This window comes from Lagenorhynchus albirostris, chromosome 18 (assembly GCF_949774975.1).
Source record: "Lagenorhynchus albirostris chromosome 18, mLagAlb1.1, whole genome shotgun sequence".
Classification (NCBI taxonomy): domain Eukaryota; kingdom Metazoa; phylum Chordata; class Mammalia; order Artiodactyla; family Delphinidae; genus Lagenorhynchus; species Lagenorhynchus albirostris.
This window is the reverse complement of record NC_083112.1, coordinates 4,415,302-4,436,367: the sequence shown is the minus strand read 5'-3', so window position 1 is coordinate 4,436,367 and position 21,066 is coordinate 4,415,302. Positions and strand designations below refer to the sequence as shown.

The window sequence follows — 21,066 nt, the reverse complement described above, 5'->3', positions numbered from 1 at the left end:
CCCGAGCCTGTGCTCCGCAACGGGAGAGGCCACAGCAGTGAGAGGCCCGCGTACCGCAAAAAAAAAAAAAAAAAAAAAAACACAACTGGAAAGACTTCACTGGGGGATGGGGAGGTCACACCGCTTCACCGACCCTGCAGCGCACGCTCGGCACACGGAGGCTACTCAGGAAACGTCAGGTGGTGGAGGAATGCAGTTCGTTTCCAAGGGTTGGAAAGTATCATCTCGTTTTTGCTCAACAGCCTCAACAAGTAAATAATACGTACCCCAGGGGAAAAAAGCAGATGTATGTCTATGGAATAACATAGTGATATGAAACCCCTGTCAAGTGCTTATTTTTGGAGGACGCTCAGAGATAAGAAATGGTCGCTTGTCTTTTATGGGCTACAAAACATCACCTGGACATTTTTTCAGGTGGACGCTAACATCTGGTTCTAACTGAAAAGGCAGAGAGTAGAGGTTGAAGCTGAGATTCCTCTGCACCAGCGTGTTCACCACTGGCTCCTGTCTTGTTGTTTGTCTGCTGTAGAAAGAAACCTCAAGGCCAGAAAAAGTGAAGAAAATAACCTACCACGAGTGGGATATGGAGAAGCAAGTGGTGAAGAGCATCCAGTAAGTGAAGAACAACCCATGGTCTCTGCCCCGCCCTCCTCTCCTGGGCATCATGGGGGTGGCCATGGGGCTCAAGAAAGCTTCTCTTCTAGAACCTTCCACAGTTATCTGGGTATCTATATTGAAATTGACTTTTAAGCTCTGTTATGTCCTTCTTTAGTTTGGACTGGTTTTTTTTTTTTTCAATTTAAAGTGATGAAATAAAATTATTTTTAAGGCAGAACAAGAAAATGTTTAAATATAAAATTTTCTCTGCCATTTGAGCCACTACCCTCCCCCCCTCTTTAGTGTGCACTTTGCATCTGTATCACACATTATATTAACTGGATCCCCTTAAAGACACAGGAATGCCTGCTCACCCAAAAAAAGCAACTTCCTACTGGTGCCAGTGACGCAATGACTTAGGAATAACACTCCTTTCTCAATCCTGCAAGAGGTCACCGTGACCCACTACTCACCTTGTTGGGCTCACAAACTGTCAATATGTTCCTCTGATGTATGACTCTTTGTCTCAAAAACTTATATAACGTGTGCTTTGACCTCCGATGAGCAGAGTCTTCAGAGATTTCTAAAAGACTGCCTCCTGGGTTATAATCTTCAGGATGGCCTGAATAAAATTTTCTCTTTCTTTCTTAGATTGACTATTGATTAATTTTTCATCAACAAATTACTAAATTCCTTTTAGATGTAAACCGCTTTAAAAATATATTCGTATTTTATTTCTAAGTCATTTTACAGTGTCTTGGTATCCATATAATCAGACACTCAGTACATTTGGGACTGTAGGATATACTTTATATTTGAGCCTACACCTGTTTTCTATTTCTCTGTTGCACATGAAAGTTTATTCTGATTCACGTTACTAATCCAGGAACCTCAGAGATGCTTTTACCGAGAACTGCCTTCCTTCCCTGTTTTGACCAGCCAGACAAAAGCAGCTACTTAAATAAGATAAATGGAACCTGGGAGATCTAGACTGTAAAATAATCCCAGTCACTCCCAAAAGCTTCATTCTAGAGTAAAGGGGGAAAAATTGCTAGTCAAATGGATGAAAGTACAAATCACTTATTGAATGAAGGTCTTATATGCAAAACATACAAAGAACTCTCAAAACTCAATAATAAAACTATCCAATTAAAAACATGAGCAAAATATATGAACAGACACTTCACAGAAGACAGACAGATGGCAAATAAGCACCTCAAGGACATTTCACACCATCAGTCATTAACCATGAAGGAGATGCAAATTAAAACCACAAGGAGACAGCACTGCACACCTATTAGAATGGCTGAAGGCAAAACCACTGACCACACCAAACATCGGTTAGAATGTAGAGAAACCGGAACTCTCTGCTGAAGGGGATGTAAAACAACCCAATCACTTTGGAAAACAGTCTGGCAGTTTCTTAAAAAGTTAAACGCACACTTATCAGAATGACCCTAGGAACCATTCCACTCCTGGGAATTTACGCAGGAGAAATAAAAGCATATGCCCAGGGACTTCCCTGGTGGTACAGTGGTTAAGACTCCCAGCTCCCAATGCAGGGAGCCTGGGTTTGATCCCTGGTCAGGGAACTAGATCCCACAGGCATGCCGCAACTAAGGAGCCCGCCTGCCGCCACTAAGACCCAGCACAACCAAATAAATAAATAAATTAAAAAAGAAAAAAAAGCACATGCCCACACAAAGACCCGTACATGAATGTTCATACAGCTTGATTTGCAAAAGCCAAAAACAACCCAAAAGAGAAACGACCCCAAAACCCATCAACGGGTGAGTGGATAAACAAACTGCACTTTTTTTTTTTTTTTTTTTGCGGTACGCGGGCCTCTCACTGTTGGGGCCTCTCCCGCTGCGGAGCACAGGCTCCGGACGCGCAGGCTCAGCGGCCATGGCTCAGGGGCCCAGCCGCTCCGCGGCATGTGGGATCTTCCCGGACCGGGGCACGAACCCGCGTCCCCTGCATCGGCAGGCGGTCTCCCAACCACTGCGCCACCAGGGAAGCCCAACAAACTGCACTTCTTAGCAACAACGTGGAACGAATTACTGATACGGGAAACAACAAGGATGAATCTCGGATGGTTATGCTGAACAAAGGCCAGACAAAAAAAGAGTACACACTGTAGGGTTCCTTCTATGTAACTATGATACTGTGATTTATAATAACAAATACGTATTTTGTCTTCATCACCACTAATGGCACAGAGCTCCTAAAACTCTTAGAATTTCCTAAGTGATAAGAGCTATAAAGGGGTCTTTTTGACACAAACCAACCCCTTTGAACCATACTTGCATATGTTAATGAAGTGACTTCCGGACCTTCCCTAAGGATGGGGGCTGGTTGCCAGGGGAACCAACCCAGTGATTAGAAGGTTGGAATTTTCAGTCCCACCCCCAGACCTCTGGGGAAAGGAGAGGGGCTGGAAACCATGTTCAGTCACCCACCGCCAATGATCTAACGAATCGTGCCTGTCACGAAGCCTCCAGAAACCCCCCAAAAGGATGGGGTTCAAGAGCTTCTAGGCTGGTGAACCGGATGCATCCACATGCCAGAAGGGTGGTGCACCCCAAACTCACGGGGTTCTGTGTCTCATCATCGAGCTGCTCACTCATATCCTTGAAGGTCCTTCGCAACAGCCTGGTCGTCCATCCAGTGGGTAAACTGGTTTCCTGAGTTCTGTGCACCATCAGGCTCAGACAGGGGTCACGGGAACCTTGTTTACAGCCACTCGGCCAGAAGTGCAGGTAACAAAGGAAGCTGGGGGGCTTGGCTGGGGGGATCTTGTAGGACAGGCCCTTCACCTGTGGGATGGGTGCTCTCTCCACCAGATAAACGTCAGAACTGAGTTGAACTGCAAGCCACCTGGCCGGTGTCACCAAACTGCTTGCCGTGGGGACACTACCTGCCTGGTGTCAGAGTGAAGAAGCAGGAGACACACAGAGGACTGCTTTTCCTTTACAGTAACATTCTGGAAACGCACACCCATCTCACGACAGAGAGCAGATCCGTGGTTGCCTGGAGGTGCGGGAGAGACGGTGGGGGGGGCGGTGACAAAGGCCGGAGGAACCTTCCATGGGCGGCAGCGTGCGCGCTCACGGCTGCGTGCACAGGTCAGAACTCACCAGACTGCACCTTTCAAACATGCATCATTTACTGTTGGCCAGTTACGCCTCTCAAAACTCAATAATAAAACTATCCAATTAGTTTAAAAACTGGATCCGTGGGGTTGGATAAGAGATAAGAGCAGAATACAAATTGGGAGATGCCTGGAAAATTATTTCATATTTAGATTTTGACACGATGGTCAGGGAGAAAGAATTACTGTGAGCCACAGACACGGGACGAAAGACCACGACAGAAAAAAACAGAAAAGGATAAATTTAGCAACTCGTCAGGCGCCACAGTTAATGGCTCGATGAATACAGCAAACAGAAATGCTAACTCACTTCCTAGGAAAAGTTTTCCTCCTACAGAGTTCCATCCTCCAAAGTGGATGTGTCCCCGCTCCACAGTCAGGGAGCGGGCAGTGCAAACAGTGAGCACAGACAGCCGTGCTGAAAGGGGCCTGGGCCTGGCACAGCAGCCGAACAAGCCAGACCAGCGAGCAGAACCCAAGTTCTTCAGGAGCTCAATCCCACTACAGCCCAGTCCTCACCTCCAAGACGGAAGCAACGCCTGCCCGCTCCCCTCCGAGGGCTCCGATGAGACCTCCAACGACATGGTACACCAAGGCCACAAACAGCGTAAAGCGGATCCCAAACCCCAGATGCTACCCCTGTGAAGGAATCAGTGCTTACCTGACACGTTAGAAAACGAAGTCTGCCTCCCTTTTCCTGTTAGCTGGACAAGAAGGGGAAGAATGGTTTAGCAGCACCACAATCAGGCTGCGATCACACTGTGATGTGTAGGAAAGGCTCACAAGCTGCTCAACGCAATGTTATTGTCACTATTTATGACCCACACTAAGTATCTGTTACATGAATGCCCTTTTAAATAAAACTAAAACTGTCAGCTTCTTATTCAAAGTACAATAAACATATGACCCATGGACACTTTATAAACACAACATTAAGCTGAGTGAACACTGCGCTATTTTCATAACATGAAACACGTGAATAAACCCTCAGAAGCTAAAACCATCCAGAGTGGCTTTAGCACTTGTGAGGGTGAATGGATCTCAGAGAATCTTCAGGGACTCAGACTCTACCTGTATGACCTATGACCTCAAGGTTTAATTCTCAAAAGCCTCTAGTTTTTGTTTCTATTTACTTGACCATAAATTGAAAGTCTTCTCGAAGATTAGGCAGCATCTCCTCTTTTTGTTACGGAAGATGCAGCACTTATTTTTCTCTGCCCTACTCTTTTGCACCAATTACTTGAGAACAACGTTCACCAAACAAATTAATGAAGCAAATCCAAAATGCGTTAAAAATAAATGTAAGCAAAAAATAAAAAATAAAAATAAATGTAAGCTCCTAGAGGAAACAACAAATTATAAGATACAAAATTAGATCATTTACCAAGTGTGTAAAGAAAACACTAACAGCAGAGCCTGAAATATCCACTTGGACCATATGGAGCTTCCACTTTTGTTGGTCAAAAATAGCCAAACGTTGGCAACTCATACGAACGACATCCTGAAATAAGGTCAAAATAGCAGAAAAGCTGTAGAACCTACCAACTGTTCCCTAGCAGACACGCTACAGATCTTGAGTCTGTATTTTTAGAAACCAAAAGCATCCTGGTGGCAATATTTTTGGCAACTAGAAGCTGTGTTCATGAAAGATAGTTAAGATAAACTGAATGGTTATTTTAGTTAACCACTCCCAACTGTTGGCACTATGCAAGTACCAGAGAAATACTAGTAAAATATCTAACATCTGCAACACTTGGTCTCAAAACATCAAGCCTGGCACCCTATCGGCTTCATTCTTCTCAACACAGTCCAACAGGTGAACCGTGACCATTCGGGGTTTCTAGTTCACCTTATAGAAAATCAACCAAAGAAACAAAATCATAAAGCTAACGATGGTAACCCCGTTACAGGTGATAAATGGGCACATTTTATATACCTGAGCATTTTATTATATGCGTTATGTCATTTACACCCCACTACAACCTTATGGGTTGGCACTGCCCTCGCTTAACAGATAAAGAGCTCAGGGCTCAAAAATTAACTTATCCAAAGTGACATGATTCATAAGTAGAAGAACTTAAACTCAAAACCAGTTCTGCCACATGCCGTGGAGCGGCTGGGCCCGTGAGCCGTGGCCGCTGAGCCTGCACGTCCGGAGCTTGTGCTCCGCAACGGGAGAGGCCACAACAGTGAGAGGCCTGCGTACCGCAAAAAAAAAAAAAAAAGTTCTGGTGGGTGCCAAAGTCTTATGATGTTTCTGCAACTAAGACCCTCTACCAGCATCGCCATCTGAGGATCCACGGTCTCTCAGATGCTCTGAGGAATGTTTTCAATGTTTTCAGCAGCTTATCAAGATTATTATCCTCCTTTTACAGATAAGGGAAATGAGGATCAAGGATTTACGAGGATTTTGCTCAAAGGCTTAATTAAGCCTCTATGTTTTTAGCATTTGGACCCAAGATCTTCCATAACTTCTAAATCTACACTCCTCCCCTGTGCTATACCAAGTACCGAGCACCAAGTGACAGGGCCGGTAACATGTAACGAAATGCACACAATTATTAAATTTGTTTAATATTTGTAAGTATTCTACTTAGGCTGAAAAACAATTTCATTGCAAGAGACTTAGAAATGATTCCGGTAAAACCACCCAGAGATGCTGTGCTGTCATAATTCTCCCAGACAATTGGGACCACGACTCAAGAGTCCCTCAGTCCCACACTGCCAACCACCGCAAAAATGAGCAAGTACCTGGAAATTACATAGCAGCCATTAAAAGGCACAATATGTGTCTTATATTATTACACAAAACACGTCTGTATAGTCTAAGAACTGTTAACTCCTCCAAAGTTCAGTGAGGGTTGTAACAGATTTAACAAATAACGTTGTTTGCCCTCACAAAATTTTAGAGGACATCTTTATACTGTTTCAGATAGCCTTTTTCTTTAACTTAAAAAACAAAAGCTATTTAATGAAGTTTAAACCAATGTGTAACTTTTAAATACTACACGTGGCTTTCCAGTTATATCAACGGAAAGAAGAAGATGCTGAAATAAGACTCTCACAATAGATTATGCTGACTTTTAAAACTTTAAAGAACAGTAATTTAAACCCACAAGTGATATAAATGTTGCCTTGCTTTTATGATTTTCAGATCATGACCACAGAACCCAAAATGTGCTGGCATTCAACAGCTATCCCCCAACTCCTGCTCTCCCTTCTATATCACAGAGGCTGGCAGGCTAAACCAACATTTCTCAGGTCCCTTGCTAAGGGAGTTCTAAATTTGCTTTTGCTTCTTTCCCTAACCATATGCCTTTTATTTCTTTTTCCTGCTTTATTGCACTGGCTAGGACAATTCTGAATAGGAACGTTGAGGGACTAGCCTTGCTCCTAATGTCAGGCAAAAGCATTCAGTCTTTCACCAGTAATTGTAATATCAGCTGTAGGTTCTTCATAGACAGCTTTTATCAAGTTCAGGAAGCTCCCCTCTACTCCAACTTTTTTGAGTTTCCTTCTGTTCTTAGTTTTCTGAGTTTTTAATCATGACCGGATGATGAATATTGTTAAATGCTTTTTCTACATCTATTGGGTTGATCATAGGGGTTTTAAAACTTCTGTTGTTTAGTTTGTTGATATTGTGAATTACTCCTGCATTTCTGGAATAAATGGTCCTTTGGCATGATATATTACTCTTTCTATATAAACTGTATTTAATTTGTTAATATTTTGTGGCGAAATATCCGTTTTTTGTATCAGAGTAATACTGACCTCATAAAATAGTGTTCCTTTCCTTCTGTTTTCTGAAGGGTTTGTATAGAATTGGTATTATTTCTTTCTTAATAGGTTGGCAGAATTCACCAATGAGACCATGTGGGCTCAGAGCTTTCTTTTGGGGACAATTTTTAACTACAAATTCAATTTCTTTAATAAAGAGCTATACAAGTTACCCATTTCTTTTTTTTTTTTTTTTTAAGATTTTTTGATGCGGACCATTTTTAAAGTCTTCATTGGATTTGTTACAATATTGCTTCTGTTTTATGTCTTGGCCTTTTGGCTTGTGAGGCACATGGGATCTTAGCTCTCCAACCAGGATCAAACCCGCACCCCCTACATTGGAAGGCAAAGTTCCTAACCACTGGACCGCCAGGGAAGTCCCTATCCATTTCTTCTTGAGGGAGGTTTGGTAGGTTGTATCTTTGATGGAATTTGTCCATTTATCTAAGTTATCGTATGTATTAAGTGGCTCATAATATTTCCTTATCTTCCTATTAATATCTGTAGGATCTAGATTGATGGTCTCTCTTCTCTCTCTTTTTCCTGATCACTATGACTACAGGTTTGTCACTTTTATGGATCTCATCAAAGAAACAGCTTTTGGTTTCACTGATTTTTCTCCTATTTTCTTTTTCCTGTTTTTTATTTCATTGTTTTCTGCCCTTATCTTTATTATTTTCTTCCTCTGCTTGTTCTGGGTTTAATTTGCTCTTTGCTTTCTAGTTTCTTTTCTTTTTAAATTTATTTTTTTGAAGTATAGTTGATTTACAATGTTGTGTTAATTTCTGCTGTACAGCAAAGTGATTCAGTTATAAATATATATATTCTTTTTCATATTCTTTTCCATTATGGTTTATTACAGAATATTGAATATAGTTCCCTGCCTTCTAATTTCTTTTTTAACATCTTTATTGGAGTATAATTGCTTTACGATGGTGTGTTAGTTTCTGCTGTATAACAAGGTGAATCAGCTATACATATACGTACATCCCCATATCTCCTCCCTCTTGCGTCTCCCTCTAGCCCTCCCTATCCCACCCTCTAGGTGGATATAAAGCACTGAGCTGATAAAGTAAAAGTTCACATTATTGTTTCAAAACTTGTCTTCTAATATAAGCCTCTAACACTATAAATTTCCCTTTGAAGTACTGCTTTAGGCACATCCCATAAATCTTGATATGTTATATTTTCATTTTCATTCAAGATATTTTCTGATTTCCCTTGTGACCTCCCCTCTGACCCGTGGGATCTTTATAATGTGATGTTTAATTTCAAAATATCTGGTGATTTCCCAAGCATCTGATACTGATTTCTAGCTTAATTCTGCTGTGGTCAAAGAATTCAGACATACTCCTGGAAAATGGGAATCAGCGTCAGTTTTTTGACAGGAAGTTACTGGAGTGCCAAGGTCAAGGTGAGGCAGGATTAGAGGTCAAGGCTTCTGGCGTGCCCCACACACAGATATCAAGAGTAATACGTTCTCTCTCAATACCAACTCAGAACCAAGACTTGTTATTCTCCCTCTACCCTTAATGCAAAAAAGGACAATTCCACAAACATCAAGTGATTTTTTTCACTCTGTAAAGCAGGCAAGACAGATGGCAGAATTTTGTACAGAAGGAAAGTGAGGTTCCGAGCAGGACCTGCCTTCCTAGTACACCACCCCCGTTACTCTTGAGGCATTCCTCAAAGATAGGGAAATACAGGTCATTTAAACCCGTAAATAATTCAAAACCTCATTTGAGCCACTGTTGGAATCACCACTTCACTTCAGAGTGAGGTACAGTAACACCTGAGGAGGTTTAAGTTTTATCATCTTGGCTTCTCATACCCACTCGTTATTAACAAGATCCAAAAAATAATGAACTGGTTAAACCTCAGGAAACAGAAAGTAAATGGGCAAGATATATAGGGGGGGAATGAGACCCCAGTTTAATTAGTCAAAAACTGCATGTCCATACTTGTTCACGTAAAAATTAATAGGAAATGAATATATCAAATTATAGTTTTTCTCTTTCAACCTCTCACTGTTGATTAGGACCAAAAGCTCTAAAATATTATCTGCTGTTAATATTTATATATTAAAATATATTGATATTTTGAAACACTAACATATTTTATCCTACTCCATTTCAAATTCTAAACTATAATGTTATAGAAATTAAATGGCTTTAAGGGTAAAAGGCACGCAGTCTTACCGTGTAACTGTTGACTTATGGGTTGCAGAAATGTCGCTCAGGTAGCATCACCACTTTGGCTCAGATATCAGTAGTAACAGCAATCAAAATTAAAACTAAGAAGAAAGAAAAAAAAAAAATTAAGTACCGGCAAGCAAAATGCATTCACGTCTCCAAGAAAGTCTTAAATTCAAATTTCACATTCCAATAATTTCGTCAAGGGAGCTCTAGTCCCAGAACTAGTTCTTTTTAAGTTAGTTTAAGCAGGGAGCTAATAAGGAATGTGAATTCTGGTATAATTCCCACTCTCTATCCTGGAATAAGCTCTGAAATTAACTTCAAGGTATCTAGTAAATAACAGCCGAAGGGAAGAAAAACAAAAAAGCCCAGTATACCACAGGTCTATTCAACTGAACTGCTTACACACATTTTAGGTTTGTGACCGCCCACAATTAACTGAATACAGATCATTTGCATAAGAACACAAGTCAATAAAAATCTTGGTGATCACTTCACAAATATTTTAATAGTACATGTGGGGATAAAACAGTAACGACGACGTAAAACCGGCTGAATTGACCCTAGAAAGTGTTTCCAGGATAACTGATATTAACAGCAAGCCTACAGAGTTATCTGAAGATAAACACTGTTTGTGGTACCAAAAATATAGTACAGTTTCCTACCCAAATAGAGTTACCATTCACTTAGGAGAATACATTTAAGAAACATGTAGAGAACAAGCATTCGTTCATTCGGCAAAACATTTCTAAGCATCTTGCGTAAGTTGGCCCGCCTTTAAACCCTGCAGACACAAAAATGACTGAGAAAACGCCTGCTCTTGAAAGAACTGAGTCTTGCAAGGGTGACTGATGCGCGTAGATAATTATAATACAACACAGTAGATTCAGGAAAGAGCAGGGCAGCCCAGAAGTGGGCTGGGGTATAGCAAAAGCTTCGTGGGAGGTCAAGGAAGGGTGGGGGGAGGGGGAAAGGCCGTGCAGGCCCTGGAAAGGAGGGGGTGTGATCTCCGTAGGAAAGGAAAGCAACTTGAAGTCTAGAAGGGACTGTCTGGCTGTGCGTGAATTGTATGTGGGCCAGTGGATAACGAGAATGTCCACAGTTAAGACTGTCACCATCCTTTTGAAAGTGTGAAAAAAAAAAAATAGGAAGGTCATTCGATAATACTACACATGTCCTCCTAGTTTGCTCAGTTAAAATTAAAAGCAGCACAAGATTTTCTCTCCCTTCCTTCGGAGCGGCTGGACAGCACTTGATGATGCAAAATGCAAAAGTGACTTTTTCCTGTCGTTTGCATAAGTGATCATCCTATTTCCAAATACAGAGAAGCATCCCTGGGTTTTAGATTATCCAGGCCAAATTTCACCTGAACCAGATCATCTTATTTGCATGATTTTGAAAGTAACCAGCACTATGTGACTATACAACTAACTGTACCTAAGGGCAATCCAAATGTGTGTGCCCTGGACGCCCCTTCACATTCGCAATCATGTGTTAACTCTTCCTTTGGGAAACACAACTATGCACCTTCCCATTTGTGTGAAAGGTTAAGGTTATGTTACTAGTTACCACTTGGTGAATGCCTTACTGAGGACTAAGCAGAGCGCTGAGTCACCTATGAGTAACTTAATCTTCACAAGGCAGGACGGAAAAATGTTGCCCGCCATCAAGCTAGCAGCCGCTGCAGCTGCCCTGATGGTGCGCCCTGAGGGGATTCAGGACGGAGAAAAATAGGATACTGGTCCTAGATAGTTAAGATGCACATCTAAGGAAGAATTTCAAAGAGCCCAGACTCTTGCATCTTCCCATACATAGAAAGACACTAAAATCATTAACTTGAGATGTTTGGTTTTTGCGATCGGCAGTCATCTTTAGATGTTCCACTACATGCCCCAACCCCCCCACCCCCCCACCCCCCCACCCCCCGCCAGCAAAAACTCCTATCCTGGCTCCCTCCTCACCTCTTTGGAATACTTCCTCAGAGTATCTGAGAGGCTGTCTCCCGGGTTATAGTCCTCGGTAAATTCCCAAATAAAACATAACTCGAAGCATTTAGCTTGTGTGATTTTCTTCAGTCAACACAGGTAACATCTCCATTAAAAAATGAGGAAATTGAGGATCGGAAGGTGACTTGCCCCGGCCGACACAGCTCGGAAGAGGCAGAGCCAGGACAGGGCTGTCTGGCCACCGTCCCTGTTCTTAATTACTGTATCAGATGGCCTCCTCTGGACGTGCATACGTGCCTTTTTCTTTCCTACTGAGCTGATGACCCGTCTAACCTAAGTCAGGAACCACGAAGGTCTTGAAGAGTTAACTGGACTCTGTGAATGTGCTGCCTTACTTTACAGGGGAAAAGCGCATGTTGAACTCCTCTGAAGGTACAGGTTAAGGTTGTTAAGTGTGAAACGCAGCACCTCTACTAAGAGGTGTTGCATTAGCACAGGGAAACACATTTATATGAAGCACCAGGATTTACATGGTTTCTGTCGCTGGTTAAGCCCTGGCCATGGTGCTGAACATGCCACTCCGGCTGCACCTGGGAGCACAGCCACCCTTAACTTCCTGCCAACTGGCTTGCACCTGTGATGCTCCCCTGCCACGAACGCCTCTCCTCGTGTGGCTTCCGTGCATCCAAATTGGCTCCAGTCTTTACAGCGCAAACTGTGAAGCCTCCTCCACCCACCGTTCCTCCCTCTATCAGTTTAATAAACACTTGCCTGCTGTGGTGATGTGTCGGGCTTCGTGTGCCCCGACCCTGGACAGCCAAAACCCAACCCTGCACCCCCAAGAACCTCTTGATCCCCCAGAAGAAAGGCTGTATCAACAAGGAATTGGTATTCAATGTGACAACTGTGTGTGTGTGTGGTACCGACAGAGGGGGGGGAGGGGCGGGGGGCAGCCAGGGTGGGGTGGGGCAGGGAGGCTTCACAGCTCTGGTAACACTGTGGCCTTAATTCAGATGACAGATGACCCAGACCTACAATAAGATGGGAGAATTTATGAATGGGAATGAACTTGGGAGAGGTAGGCACTGAGTGCTAGAGCGGATGGGCACCGAGGGGTCTCGGGGGTGGAGCCCAGGAGCAGAGGCGGGAATGCCAGGCTCAGCCCCGCCGCAGTGATGGGCGCGTTCCACACGTGGACGCCGGCCCACGTGGTGGGCCCAGTCACAGAGAGCACTCGACCGACCACTTTACCTGTGCCAAGTGTGACTGAGGGACTGAGTTTTCCATTTTATTTCTTTTTAATTAATATTGATTTGAAGAGCAATACGTGGCTAGTGGCTACGGGACTGAACAGTGCAGCTCTTAACATTGCAGACTCGAGATTCTGAGCTGAGGGGTTGTCACCAGACCTGGGAAAAGGATCCCCAAGAGAAAGGGACGCGGACACGCAAATATCTGTTGAATAGATGGACGAACAGGCCAACGGACAGAGTAACAAAGTGGGTGGTCTTAAAGGGTTCCTCCCTTTAAAATCCCATCAAGGGGTGCGTGTCCTCGCCATTCGGGTCTTGAGTGATGCCCTCAACATGGCAGCATCCACACGTACTCATGCTGGCTCCAGGTCGCAGCCTCATCCTTAAAACACTACTGCTACCTTACAATTCCCTGCACTACGAATTCCTTAGACTCTGAAGAAAACAAAAGAGAGACAGAGAAAAGGGGGGAAAAGGAAAAACTATATTTCTGAAACCATAATTTAGAAAATAATCATAGATTAAAGATAATCAATGAAGCCAGGATAAATTGCTGTCTAGTAAAATATGTTATTTTCTAAAAACATGAAAGGAAGCAGGGAGGGGAGAGGAGTAGCAGCTTTACCATGAGATCAGGTAATTTCAAATACATTACAGACCCTTCAGCTCCTAAGCAGTTCAGCTGACATTTGGTCTACACTCTTCTGTACTCTGATGAGAGAAAAGACTGAATTTACTCATGAAATACCTTATTTTGTTCTAGAGAGCATTTTAAAAGGTCAATGATAATAAAGTTTTTCCTAGGAATATGCCCTTTCCTCTTAGTTACCTACAACATCCAAAGTCAACATGAAAGAAAGAACTCTGTGACATGAAAACATTTAACCTGAGAACAGGTTGTGTCTAAGTAACTCACTGGTAATCTGCCAATATTACCCTAATCTGATTGTATTAGGATTTGTTTACTATTTTGGTCCTTGCCATCTCACCTAAGCTTCTGAATTCCAGTTTTCCAGAAATGGGAAGCCGCGTACACACAACACACACACGTGGTCCAGGATAGCAGTTTCTGCACTGCATTCCAGGGCCACCTTCTTCACCAGGCTCAGATTCTAAGTTCCTCTCCATCCAGGAGGTCGTGTCATCAACGTTCTTCACTAGGCACAGAGCAAGCTCTACTTACAAGACTGTGAGACACTCTGCAACGTGCAGACTCCACTATCTTCAGAGAAACACGCATCAGCACGTCTAACAGGAATGTTTTCAGCTAGAAGCGTGTCCGTTATCTGAGCTTCAATTCCCACGGCTAGAACTGCCCTGCATCACTTAGAGCAGAGCCACAAGGAACACACGTAGCTGGCCCCGCAGCTCACCTCAACGCGTAAGTGAGCTCTCACGTAGGAGGGATGCGGAGTAAGACACGGTCCTGGTGCCCAGAGAGCTTTACCTGCTGAGGAAGGATGTCTCTGTGTGTGTGTGTGTGTGTGTGTGTGTGTGTGTGTGTGTGTGTGTGTGTGTGTGTGTGTGTGTGTGTGTGTGTGTGTGTGTGTGTGTGTGTGTGTGTGTGTGTGTGTGTGTGTGCGCGCGCGCGCGTGCGCCCGTAAAACAAGCAGCAGTAGGAGTACTGCTGTACACAACACAGCAACAATGTCGGTCGACACTGACTGAACCCCTACATATAAGCCCCTTCCCAGCTAGGGACACATTCAGTTAACAATTAATAAAACCACATTAATTATTCTATGAGGGTGCAAATGAAAAATTCTCCCAGTTTTTTTTTTTTTTTTGTGGTACGCAGGTCTCTCACTGCTGTGGCCTCTCCCGTTGCGGAGCACAGGCTCCGGACGCGCAGGCTCAGCGGCCATGGCTCACGGGCCCAGCCGCTCCGCGGCATGTGGGATCTTCCCGGACCGGGGCGCGAACCCGCGTCCCCTGCATCGGCAGGCGGACTCTCAACCACTGCGCCACCAGGGAAGCCCTAATTCTCCCAGTTTTAAGTAATTTGTTCATTTAAAAAGTATGTACCACAGACCTAAATACTAGCGTCATAAAACAATAGTTTCTTCCCCTTAACCTGATGAACAGTAACTACCTAGTGAAATAGGAAGACAAAATGATCAATTCTTGATATAACATGGCTGTGCAGAGAGCCACAGCTGGCCCATACCTCTGGTCTAACGGTCCCCGGCCAGAGAATCGAATAACGCAGATCAAGATCTGGGCCACATCAACCGCCCATGATCTATTCAGACACTTAGTTCCTTTCTACAATACAGGAGCAACGCAGCCATGAATCAGGCAGCAGGGACACGACATACAGAAAGACAGCACACCGAGGTCCGAAAGTGCCAAGTGGCAAGAGAGATAGTGCACAGTGTCGTGGGAGGAAAGGACCAATGCCGGCTTCAATAAACAAGACTTATAACGTGCGTGCGGAGCAAAGCGACACCGAGAGACTGATTCCTGTCCTCTGAAACGCACAGAGGATGCGAGGTTAACATAAAGACAAGCGCTACCTCACCACCTAAACATGAAGACATCACGAGGGGGTCCAAAAGTTCCCAGGTCCAGAGCTTGCTCATAAAATAAAGAGTGTACTGCCTGCCTGGGCAGCTGCAGGATACGCACAGGCCAGAGCTGTAAGGGCCCAGAGATCCACCCGCCATTCAGAGGACTCCCCTCTGCCCCATCCCTGGCTGCTTCTCGTGAACACTGTTCAGGGAGAGGAATGTGTAACCTCTCGTTGAGAACCCAAGCCTGTATCTTTAACACTTCAAACCAATGCTCTCTGTTCTGCCCTCTGAAACCAGAGAATCTACCAAAGCCTTCAACTCTGCAAGCTTCCAAGGGTCTGAAGGCACTCTGGCCTTTCCCAGGTGCTCCAGTCTGCCCTTCACAGACGCAGGGACAGCAGGGGAGCCGAGGGAAGCAGCACACCCTCTGCTAACGCGGCCAGTCGGCCTGTTCCGTCGGCTTTACCTTGGGGTCCCTGACACCGCCGCCCTGCCCCCACAGGGACAGGCCAATTCCTGGGCAGGGTCTGCAAGCTTCCCTCCCATCACTCCTCCCCACACTGCCTTCACGCACACACCCTCCACACCTGCATCTCCCCACACCTGCATCTCCCCACACCTGCATCTCCCCTCCCCACACTTGCACCTCCCCTCCCCACACCTGCATCTCCCCACAACTGCATCTCCCCTCCCCACACGTGCATCTCCCCACACCTGCCCTCCTGCCCTCTACCTTCTGACCAGCGAGGGGTCACTTCCACCGCAAAGCTCTGGCTCAGCTGCCGGCAGAGTCCACCCCCTCCTCTGTGCCCACCAAGTCAGCCAGGCGACACAGGATGCCATGGTGCAGTGGGCTCTCAAGCCAGGATTCAGCTCAAACTGGTCTCCCACTTACACCCTCTAAGGCAGGTTATTTAAGCTTAAATTCCCCGAAATACAACGAGAGCGAGAATCAAAGGAGTGATCCCTGGGACAAGCCTGGCCTCACACGTGGTAACAAGCCCCTGAGAACATCCATCACTGACCCGGCACCACTCCTGCCTGTTGCCCGGGCACTGTGACGGCCCCCAGCGTGGGAAGAGGGTCACCCACGTCCTTATACCCGCAGGGCTTCACACAGAAAGGAGCTCCGAAGCCTCCTGAACAGTGTTGAGTCCAGAACAAAACAAACAGTGAATCAATAAACGAGCACACAAAAGCCTAAAAGCAAGATGACTGAAGAAGCCCAGATTTAGTTCTGGTCTTACCCGTTTGCCTGGTTACCATCACTGCAACACAAAGTACCGCGCTGCCGCGAGATCAAAGAACTCAGAGGCGGAAAAGGTTCGGAAATTCACGGTACACAGTCAGTTTTCAAAGCAAGAGTGCATTTTCTAGTTATGTGTCGCTTCTGCCTACCTATGACTGTTAAGCTTTTATAAAATATATATATATATATATAGTAACACTCATCGCAGAGAGGTCTGGCCCTGCGCCACCACCGGAGTCCTAAGACTGCACTCTTCACTATCAAAGACCTTTCTCATTTTCTTTTTTTTAATTCCTGGCTCAATGTTCGGCACACAAGCAACACTCAAAAAACATCTGTCAAGTAAGTGAACTTCCTCAAATGACTCGGTTAAAAAAATCATCATGCATCTCCGTGACCTACTTCAGCCAGCAGTGTCCTGTGACCCGGTGCTGGCCCTGTGGTCACCATTTCAAGGGCTGCGCTCCGCCCAGGGAAACAGCAGGAGAATTGGGGTCAACAGAACACCACTTTCAGGGCAACCAAACAGTTAATGAGCTTTTGCGGAATGGGCATAAAAAGATAAAATAATAATAACTTGCACAGGATAAAAATAAGGCTTCCAGCTTGAAGAAAGATTGCTGACTGGGAGCAAGTTTTCAGAAAGCTGTTTAGCAACATTATGGAACAATCCACAACCACTAAACACAAATGTGGAGTGGGACCAACTGGCAGCAGCATGCCGTTTGCTTTCGCAATATTCACAGGCAGCTGGAGAACGGAAAAAACAAAGGAGCGGCAGGACAGATGCAGGAGACAGAGGGACAGAACTGACCATCGGGGAGGGATGGAGGACAGGAAAACAGGGGGAGGCCTAGGGACCCCTGAACACTTGTTCCAGAGTCCCGCAGATGACAGTTACAACAAGCTTACCCGTCAAGACATCCCTTCTTAGAAACGGGACACTGTGTCCTTGGCCGAGGTCCTGGCACCCTTCCTGTTGCTTGTGACCCCACAGGGATGACAAGCCAACGATTCCGGAGGGGGCGGGGGATGGCTGAGGATAACAGTCTAAACCCTGAAACAGGTCCAACTCAAGTAAAAAGATTTTCTTGCCTAAACGATGTTATATTTTTCTCTGCTTTAATTACTGAATCCTGTAACTGGAATTTCACCACTGATTCAAAGAGATGCTAAAAATAGTCTGTTCTAGAATGAGGAATGAGAAGCATCGTGTAATTTTGCTACTAAATGGACTCCTGTTTTTTTCACAGCTCAGTAACTTACTCTTCAAATATATTTCCTCTTTTTATTAACCAAAAATGTAAAGCACTTCAGATGCATATTAAACATTAATTTTCAACACTAATTACGTATTTATAAGTTTATAAGTAAAAACTCAGACATACACCAACCTTACTTAAAAACAGTCTCTTTGACTCTTTTCCTCAACATCTAATCATGACCTTCATTAAACACCTCTGACTGCAGAATACAGTCTCATTTCCATATGATGAATGAACAGAGCTGTGATCCAACAGGCTCCCGCTGCAAATGGCGAATTATTAGTAACACCTCACATTTGAATCCATGGTGCCATTTACAAAGAGTTTTCACGTAAATCATCTCGTTTAATCTCTACAACAACCCTGCCACAAACAAGCAAGGCAGAAATTACTTTAACCAGCTTACAATTGAGGAAGCAGGCTCTGAGAGTGAAACAGCTTGTAAAGGTGGGACAAGCCCTCACCTACGTCCTGCTCACGCTAAGTCCCACCTTGTATTCCAAACTCAGCCCCTCCTAAGACTCACACAATTCCCATCCTCCAAGTCCAACAGAACTCAGGTGACTCCCAACACCTCTCCTTTCCACTGAGGCTTACCTCCAAGGCACAGGCTCTGTCTTCTCAACTCAACTAGAAGCCCTGGAGGGTAAAAATGGAATCTTACGTTTCGTACTGTCTAGAATGATAGCACACACATCACAGGGATACACTGAATTACTGTCATGATGCCACCTGATCATGATGCCATGATCAACATCTCTTGATCGGAGAATCATCAAGGAGACCAAGGTCTAACTCCAGCACCCCAACGATGGCATGACTCCTGGCTTTGGCCCACCTTCCTACTGCAACTAGGTGAGGAAATCCTGGAAGTCTGTCCCAGGCCATTGTAAATAAATATAAAAGAGGCTTCCTTAGCAATGACTGAAGTTGCCTTACATCTTCAACTGGTTTGAGTCTTTGCTGCTCCCCCACACCCGTAAATGGTCCCTGGATTCTGACTGTGTGCTGGTTCCTGAGCACCCGGGAACGGGACCCACTGGGTGTCTCCATGGTGTCTATTCGCTTGATGTGCCCCGCCTTGACTCCCATATTCACCTGGCTTCTGTTCCCGCCAGGACCCACAGCTTGAACTTCCAGGCCCCACTTGGTTCTCTCGACCCTGGCTCCCCAGCCCACTCTCACATCAACCACAGTCGGCCCGTACAGGTACCTGCAGAGCTTCTACGACTGACCGAGAGAGGGGTCCAGCCTACTTTTTCATCTTTAGCTTATACCTGGAGTTCTGCATGTCCACAACTCCTTCAAGAGAAGGACAGACGTAACACAGGTACCAGAGCAGTCACTCTGACTCCCCCCCCCCAGTGACGCAATGTCCTTCCCTCCTCAACCTCAACCTCAGACTAAACAATGTAACAACCTCCTAAAATACCATACAGGCAGCAATCAACATGCTGTCAGATACCAAACAGATCGTAACCAAATCAGGATTACTGTTTAGTTTCATTAAATATGCTGAATCTTAAATTTGGACCAAAAAATTATTACATAAATATACAAAAATACTCAGGAAATCTGCACATTATCAGATGGAAACAGCAGATGTAAATGCCGCATGGCAGACGGCTGGGTTTTTTCCGATCACCATGACGATTTTTACATATTCCAGAATCAAAATCTATTTCAAAGCTTTCTGCGTAATGTTAAACCTGACATGAAGATTACACAAGCAATTCAACAAGTAACATCAGTTATTTTTCTCCCTGAGGAAAGTATAGTAGCAGCCGCTGTAACAAATGGGTCCATAAACTTCCCCCCGCAGGGGACCTGTGCGTTCAAACAAGACTGACACACACAGCTGTCACGTCCAAGTCTCCCGAGCCCCCAGTCATACCTTGCCATGGCTGCGTCTGGGGTGTGGGAGCTGAACGGCTCAGCGCACACAGTGAGAAGAAAGAACACAGCCCACGAGAGGAGACAGAACAAGGGGAATGATTACCGCCCAGAAAGGAAGGCAAAATTTCAGTCGCCTGTGGAGAGTAACTCATCACCACTGAATAAACAGGAAAAGGGAAGGACTGAGAATCACTCCCCCACCTCCAACCTTAATCTGTCTCAAAAGGGAGCAGAGGGCTTTCCTGGTGGCGCAGCGGTTGAGAGTCCGCCTGCCGATGCAGGGGACGCGGGTTCGTGCCCCGGTCCGGGAAGATCCCACATGCCGTGGGGCGGCTGGGCCCGTGAGCCATGGCCGCTGAGCCTGCGCGTCCGGAGCCTGTGCTCCACAACGGGAGAGGCCACAACGGTGAGAGGCCCGCGTACCGCAAAAAAAAAAAAGAAAAGAAAAGAAAAGAAAAAAACTAACAAACAAAAAAAAGGGAGCAGAGCAGGGGAGAGCAAGTCGCGATGGAACGACAATAATTACACGCTTGGAGGTGGAGAACTGACGTGCAGGGGACCTCCAGATCACCAGTGAACACAGAGCTGAGGCTGGAATGGGAAGTCACAAGCCTCCAGCACTGCTGTAATTGAGGGAATGGAACAGAGACACAACAGATGGCAAGGCCAAGGGGAATGAACACGAGATGGGGAGAAAATGGCATCAGAGACCAAATTCCAGGGAAAAGGGGATCTCCTAAAATGTCAGTGGGGGCATAAATTGTGACACTTTTGTTGTCAGTATGTGTTAAGAGCCTTAAATTATTTAAACTACTAATTCTTTAGCAATATATCCTAAAGGAATAAACACAAATATGGGCAAAGATTTATACATAAAGTTGTTCCCCTTAGTATTACTTGTGATAACAAAACACAAGAGAAACTAAATATGCCAAACAAAAGAATTAATTTAAAGTAAATTATGCTAGATCTATAAAATAAATTATTATGCAATACCTACGTTGCATTTTAGAAGACTTTTAAATTGTGATAAAAGTCTTATGACATGAGATTACATGCGAAAGCATACAAAATAGTATATACAGTATTTACTTATGAAAGAATTATTTGTTGAATACCTTCTATGTACTAACACCTAGGTACTGGGGAGAAAATGCAATAAAAGAAATAAGTCCTTATTTTTGTGGAGCATGGATTCTACTGCTAAGTGTCCCAGAAAGG

General features: G+C 44.7%; 1 protein-coding gene across 3 annotated transcripts in view; it reads right to left on the bottom strand.

Moving 5' to 3' along the window:
• The window catches only part of WASF3 (WASP family member 3), an 89,971-nt gene that overhangs the window by 46,444 nt on the left and 22,461 nt on the right, over positions 1 to 21,066 (bottom strand). For all 3 annotated transcript variants that reach the window (XM_060128801.1, XM_060128802.1, XM_060128803.1), the window contains exon 2: positions 9,727 to 9,821. The gene's annotated coding sequence lies outside the window, so the exon portion shown is untranslated. The remainder of the gene's footprint in view (positions 1 to 9,726; positions 9,822 to 21,066) is intronic.